Source organism: Balaenoptera acutorostrata, chromosome 2, assembly GCF_949987535.1.
Source record: "Balaenoptera acutorostrata chromosome 2, mBalAcu1.1, whole genome shotgun sequence".
NCBI lineage: Eukaryota > Metazoa > Chordata > Mammalia > Artiodactyla > Balaenopteridae > Balaenoptera > Balaenoptera acutorostrata.
This window is the reverse complement of record NC_080065.1, coordinates 60,460,808-60,467,867: the sequence shown is the minus strand read 5'-3', so window position 1 is coordinate 60,467,867 and position 7,060 is coordinate 60,460,808.

The following is a 7,060-nucleotide window of genomic DNA, read 5'->3' as shown; positions in this document are numbered from 1 at the left end:
ACATATCAACTAGTGCCCTAACAAGTTGAAGAAAAAAAAAATTAGAGCAGCCACCCTTGTTCTCTTCCTTGCCTTGTTACTAGTATATTGTGTATAGTAACCAATTTTCTTTTCCCCCATTCCCTTTCTGCTGCTAATCAGTACAAATTAGTGAAGATAATTTTAAAAGTTATTTCTTAGGGTATAAGATATCAAAGGTACAGGCGATAGCAAAAATTTTTTAAAAATCTGTTCGGAAATCCAATTGGGTTTTTTGTTTGCTCTAATTCTTTGAGCCCATCTCTGAAGCAAATAAATGCTTGCTGAGGCTTTAAAGCCTCAGCTTTAAAGGGTGGGGGAGGGGAGGTGGGGAGGAAGGTGGCAGAAGAGAGGAGAAAAGAAAAACTTAGGCTTAATATTACCAAATTTTAATTTGACACATATTATAAAATCAAAAAAATTTTAAATGCATTGATTCATATTGATATAAAAGAATAAATAATGGGAAAGAGAAACTCTTCCTTGTAATACAATGCCAACTAAAAAAATATTGAAAAACACATTTTGGCAATCCACATAGTAATAATTGACTTAGGCAAGAATAATCAATAAATGCTAAAACTAGTGGGTGAAAGTTTAATGAGAAACATGATTTGCATAATTTCAAAGTATCAGCCCACAAGATACTTATTAATTGCAAAGGGGAAATTAGTAACTTTACATCTGAGAAATGTGGTAGATAGCACCTTAAGAGATCCAAGTTGACATCACTCATAACAGTACAAACTGGCATAATATGTCTCCTAATATTACAGTATTTCTGCCAAAAATGAATATTTCTGAATCTAACAGGAAGAAAAAAGATGAACCCAAATGGTGGGACATGATATAAAATAATAGGTTTATCATCTTCAAAAATGTCAGTGTTATGAAAGACATTGACTGGGGAATCTTACCAGATTAAAAAAGGAAAAGGGGGGGCTTCCGTGGTGGCGCAGTGGTTAAGAATCTGCCTACCAGTGCAAGGGACACAGGTTCGAGCCCTGGTCTGGGAAGATCCCACATGCCACTGAGCAACTAAGCCCGTGCGCCACAACTACTGAGCCTGCGCTCTAGAGCTCACGAGCCACAACTACTGAAGCCCGCGTGCCTAGAGCCCGTGCTCTGCAAGAAGAGAAGCCACCACAATGAGAAGCCCATGCACTGAAACGAAGAGTATCCCCTACTCGCCACAAATAGGGAAAGCCTGCGCGCAGCAACAAAGACCCGATGTAGCCAAAAATAAATAAATAAAATAAATAAATTTATTAAAAAAGAAAAAGGAATGCCACCTGAGTACGATGAGTAATATGGGAATTTTCTTTTGTTATAAGTGACGTTATCGGGATAACTAGTAAAATTTGAATAAGGATGCAAATTAGATTGAAATTTTGATCATTTTCCTGTGGTCATGTAGAATATTTTAGGACATACATACTAAAGGATTTATGGATAAAAGGGCATCTGTTACTTATATTCAAATGGTTCAGGGGTAAAAAAGGAGTATTAGTTAACTATTTCTTTGGCCAAATTACCCCCAAACTTAGAGACTTAACAATATTTACCCATTAATATTTATCCAGGCGAATACTTTATGTTCACACAAAAACCTGTATGTGAAGGTTTAGTCATAAAGTTTAGGAGTGTTAGTCATAATTTCCAAAAACTGGAAACAACCAAGATGTTCTTCAACAAGTGGAAGAGGGCTTCCCTGGTGGCACAGTGGTTGAGAATCTGCCTGCCAACGCAGGGCACACGGGTTCAAGCCCTGGTCTGGGAAGATCCCACATGCCGTGGAGCAACTAGGTCCGTGAGCCACAACTACTGAGCCTGCGCGTCTGGAGCCTGTGCCCCCACAACAAGAGAGGTCGTGACAGTGAAAGGCCCGTGCACCACAGTGAAGAGTAGCCCCTGCTTGCCGCAACTAGACAAAGCCTTCGCACAGAAACGAAGACCCAACACAGCCAAAAATAAATAAATAAATTAATTAATTAATTTAAAAAAAAACAAGTGGAAGAATAAATATACTGCAGTATCCCCATACAATGGAATACTACTTAGCAATGAAAATGAGTAAGCCATTGATTTGTACAATATGGATGAACGTTAAAAGCATTTTGCTAGGGGCTTCCCTGGTGGCGCAGTGGTTGAGAATCTGCCTGCCAATGCAGGGGACACGGGTTCCAGCCCTTGTCTGGGAAGATCCCACATGCCGCGGAGCGACTGGGCCCGTGAGCCACAATTACTGAGCCTGCGCGTCTGGAGCCTGTGCTCCGCAACAAGAGAGGCCGCGATAGTGAGAGGCCTGCGCACCGCGATGAAGAGTGGCCCCCGCTCTCCGCAACTGGAGAAAGCCCTCACACAGAAACGAAGACCCAACACAGCCATAAATAAATAAATAAATAAAATATTTAAAAAAAAAAAAAAAAAAAAGCATTTTGCTAAGTGAAAGAAGTCAGACTCAAAAGGCTATATACTCGATGATTCCATTCATATGGTATTATTGAAAAGGCAAAACTATAGGGATGGAAAACAGATCAGTGGTTGCCAAAGCTTGGAGGAAGGGAGAGTAGTTGACTACAAAGCAGCTGCATGGGGAAATTTTTTAGGGTGATGGAACTGTTCTGTGTGGTTTGGGGGCAGTGGAGAAATGATTTGTTACATTTGTCAAAATCCATAGAACTTTCACTGTATGCAGATTTAAAAAACGAACAAGGATGCTGGGGAAGATGGGAATCAAAGTCTGAAATGCAGGTTGAGACAAGTGACTCAAACTGTATTACAAGTGTATGACATAATCTCCCTGAACGGGTTGGAGGAAAAGGAGCTGACCTAAGTAACTTTGGAAAACGGTTTTATGACTGAATGCTGTATGTAATCATTGGACTGTAGTAAGTTGTTTCTCACAGTGGTACAGGCTAGTAATTCCAAAACTACTGTACATGTTTAGTAGGGTTGAACAAATAAGTAAAGACATTGAAGATAATGGGAGCCAGGCTTATTACTTTCAGAGAAAGAAGTTATAAAGAATCAAGGCAAGAGCAGGAGGGAGGATGAAAATGAATTCAAGTTGGAGATATCATCATGATATCCTGACATTAACTTGATGTTAAGTTATCATGATGACATCTCCAACTCCACTATTTTTCTATACTGATATAGAAGTAAATACAGACATGTGGTTATAGATGGGTTAGTATACATGCATTTATTTCTTTGCTCTGTCCACTGAGAGGATGTAGGAACAGTAACACGCCAGTAGCAGTTAGCACACCCAGCACCCAGCTCTTAGTTTTTAAATGCCATTCTCCAGTAAAAGGAACCAGGTCTCCTTGGAAAAATAGCTGATTCTAGGGCTGGGGCAGGGAATAAACAAGATGAGCCCGGAGTACCACTTATTGACAGAAAGTTAGTGCTAAAGATGAAAATAAAAAAGGATCGGGGCATGTTAAAAGTACACAGAAACCAACTTGAAAGTGTTCCCAATGGTCAAAGCTGAAAGAACTTGAGCAACACAACAGTGATAGTATTAGATTACAACCCAAAGAATAAAACAAATATCCATGAGTTCGTACTGATATAAATAATTAAATATATACGTACATACAGAGAGGAGAAGGGTCACATCTTCCTTAGAGAGAAATTCCAGATAATACATGCAGATATGTCCCCTTCTGGGAGGTGAGGTTTAATTCCTTTCCTCTTGAGTGTGGGCTGGACTCAATGACTCGCTTCCAAAGAACAGAATATGGGAAGAGAAAAATAGTAACTTGACTACAGAGAAACTGGCTGATATCACCTTAACAAAGAGATCAAAGTTAACATCTCTATAGTGATGTCATGTTGATATCAAGTATTCCTTGATATGATGCAGTGAGAAGGATACTTCACCTTTGTAGAAGTCTTCAAAAAAACATCCACAGGGCTTCCCTGGTGGAGCAGTGGTTGAGAATCTGCCTGCCAATGCGGGGGACACGGGTTCGAGCCCTGGTCTGGGAAGATCCCACATGCCACGGAGCAGCTGGGCCCGTGAGCCACAATTACTGAGCCTGCGCATCTGGAGCCTGTGCTCCGCAACAAGAGAGGCCACGATAGTGAGAGGCCTGCGCACCGCGATGAAGAGTGGCCCCCGCTTGCCGCAACTGGAGAAAGCCCTCGCACAGAAACGAAGACCCAACACAGCCATAAATAAATAAATAAATAAAATTTAAAAAAAAAAATCCACAACCCCAGTTCAATAATGAGAAAACATCGGACAATTCAAAATTGAGAAGTATTCTCCAAAGTGCCTGACCAATCTACTTTAAAATTTTCCATGTAGAGACGAACGAGGAAAGACTGAGAAACTGTCAAAGACTGGAGGAGACTCAGGAGACATGATGACTAAACAAGTGTGATACAAAAAATGAAAATGCAGACAGGACAGGAAACGATTTATAGGTTAGATTGCGGGGGGGTGAGGAGAGGCCCTAGTGGGGAGGTGATACCCATCCTAAAATAGGAATGACCAAATGGTACCAGCCACGTGAATAAAAAGGGAAGAACAGTTCAGACTCAGGGAACAGAGTGTGCAAAGACCTTAAGGCTTTCCTTACTTCCTGTGTTTGGGGAACAAAGGGTCAGGGTGGCAGGAGCTTGGAGAGAAAGTTAAAGGTGAGCTGGGAGGTGTAGGAAGGGGCAGAGGACAACACAGAAACCTGTGAAAAATTGATTTGGCCCAAAAGAATTATAGGAAGAAAACAGTTTTTAATATGGTAAGTACTTCTTCAAAGTAGTGGGCCAGGCTAGTTATTCAGTGTGGGAGAGGACCTTGGGATCGCAGGGAACAAAAACATCTAAAACATAGGGAAAGCTCTTATGTACATTTGAGTTTATGCAAGCTATTTTATGTTTCCTAAGAAGACAAGTGCTTTCTGAGACATCTGTAGGTCTTCCTAAACTACATAATAAAAATATTTTTACTGGGATACAAAGGTACAGGAATTTAAGTTTCAGCCAAATGGCATAAAAAATAGAATTTGTTGTAGGAAGTTTGTTCAAGTAATAGTAAATGAACTTTATTAATATAATCCACCTGCAACTATTTAAGTTATGAGTGACTTCTTGTAGATAGAAGAATTTCAAATGTCCATCTTCCTTTCGCCAGATTTGCAAATGAGATCAAATAGTAGCTGTAGAAGATTAGAAAAAATAAACAATGTAAAGTAACACTTTCTTCGGACAATATAACTGGAATAGCAATTCCCATGAAGAAGCCAGAGATGTCCCAGCACAGAACCCTGGCCCAGCAAAAGACCTGAGAGGTAGGGGATGTTAAATAACTCTTTTAGGCTGGATGTCCAGGGGCACTTAAGGACCTCCTGTCTTTATTGATCTTCTGTAATTTGGGGTCATGATGATCATTCCTTTGGTCGAGGAAACTACAAGACTTAACCAAATTAGATGATGGGGTAAGGACTGGTGGCAACTTGTTCCTTCATGAACTCTGAGTGGTGGGCTGGCTGTGCCTCATTTCTTTCCCACCTCCGCTCTACAGGCCAGGTTAGGAAGTGGGGAGATGTTCTTTACGCTGTGCAGTCGTGGCACCTGTCCTTGGGACTTTTGTGTTTTGGCATAGCGAACCCTACAATGTGTCAGGAACAAGTGACCATAAACAGATATATTACAACAGGCCTTTGGACAATAAGTGCCTGAATCGGTGTGGGACTTTATCTCTTACCTAAAAATGAGTGTCAGTATAGTATTTTTTGTTAAAAGCATGGGCCCTGGAGCCAGTGACAAGTTCAACTATTTGAGTTTAAATTCTGGTTTCGCTACATATAACTTTAGTTTCCTTCTCTATGGACAGGAATAATAAAACAGCTGACTTCATAGACTGTCAAGAAAATGAAATGAGTTAATATACATAAAGCACTTAGACATTGTCCTCATTCATTCAACAAATATTGTTGATCATCTACTTTTGTTTCAGGGATTGCTCAGGGCGCTGAAGACATTCGAGCAAAAAAAATATACAGAAGCCCCTGCTCTCTTGTGACGCTTACATGTTAACTATTTAGTTCTTAATGTCATAAGGGAACTTCAGGTTCCCAAGAACTCTCTAGGTCCTTGCTAACTCAAAGTAAGGTCCATAAACAAGCTGCAAGGCATCACCGGGGAACCTGTTAGAAATACACAAACTTAGGCCCCATCTAGACTTACTGAATCAGGATCTTCATTTTATCGGGACTAGCAGGTGACATGTATGCACGTTAAAGTTTGAGATGTCCTGCCTAGATCACAATCCCTGTCCTTGGACTTAGGGAAACATTTCTTGAAGATATTTTTGTGTTCGAAGGGAGAATGGCATTAACAATTTTCAAGATTATTTTCATGTAAAAATGTCATGTTAATTGAGGTGAGCTTGCGGGGTGGAAATTTTCTCCATATATATATATTTATGTTTTATGTTCTTACAAAATACTGTACTAATATTCCAGGATTAATATAGGTCAATGGCTCCATCTAGTGGAAATATTTTGAATTTATACATTGTTGAGTATCGTTTAAGGTAGTCCTAAAAGGATTTCAGGGAAATTAAAATTTAAGAAGCTTAAAGAAAATGTGCATGCCTACAGTTGACAAAAAGGATGAGGCTTAACAAAACAGAAATGCTTGTAAAATCCTAGCAGACACGGAAGAAAGGCCTAGTAACTATCAATTCCTTCCTTTTCACATATAAAGAGTGGGCCTTTGGGGAATTCCCTGGTGCAGAGCTTAGGACTCTGCACTTTCACTGCAGAGGGCCTGGGTTCAATCCCTGGTCGAGGAACTAAGAGCCTGCAAGCCGTGCAGCATGGCCAAGAAAAAAAAGTTGTGATAAGGAAATAAGTGTTAAGAAGACATCTTATATATACTTTTCTATTTGGGAAAACGTGCCTTCAAAGTGAAAGTGTAGAAACAAAGTACTTAGAGAAGTTTATCAATAAAGATGCCAGAAGGTGAATATAGACATATATTACTTTGCCTTGTAGGAAGTATTGGATATCTCAGAAGTTGAACA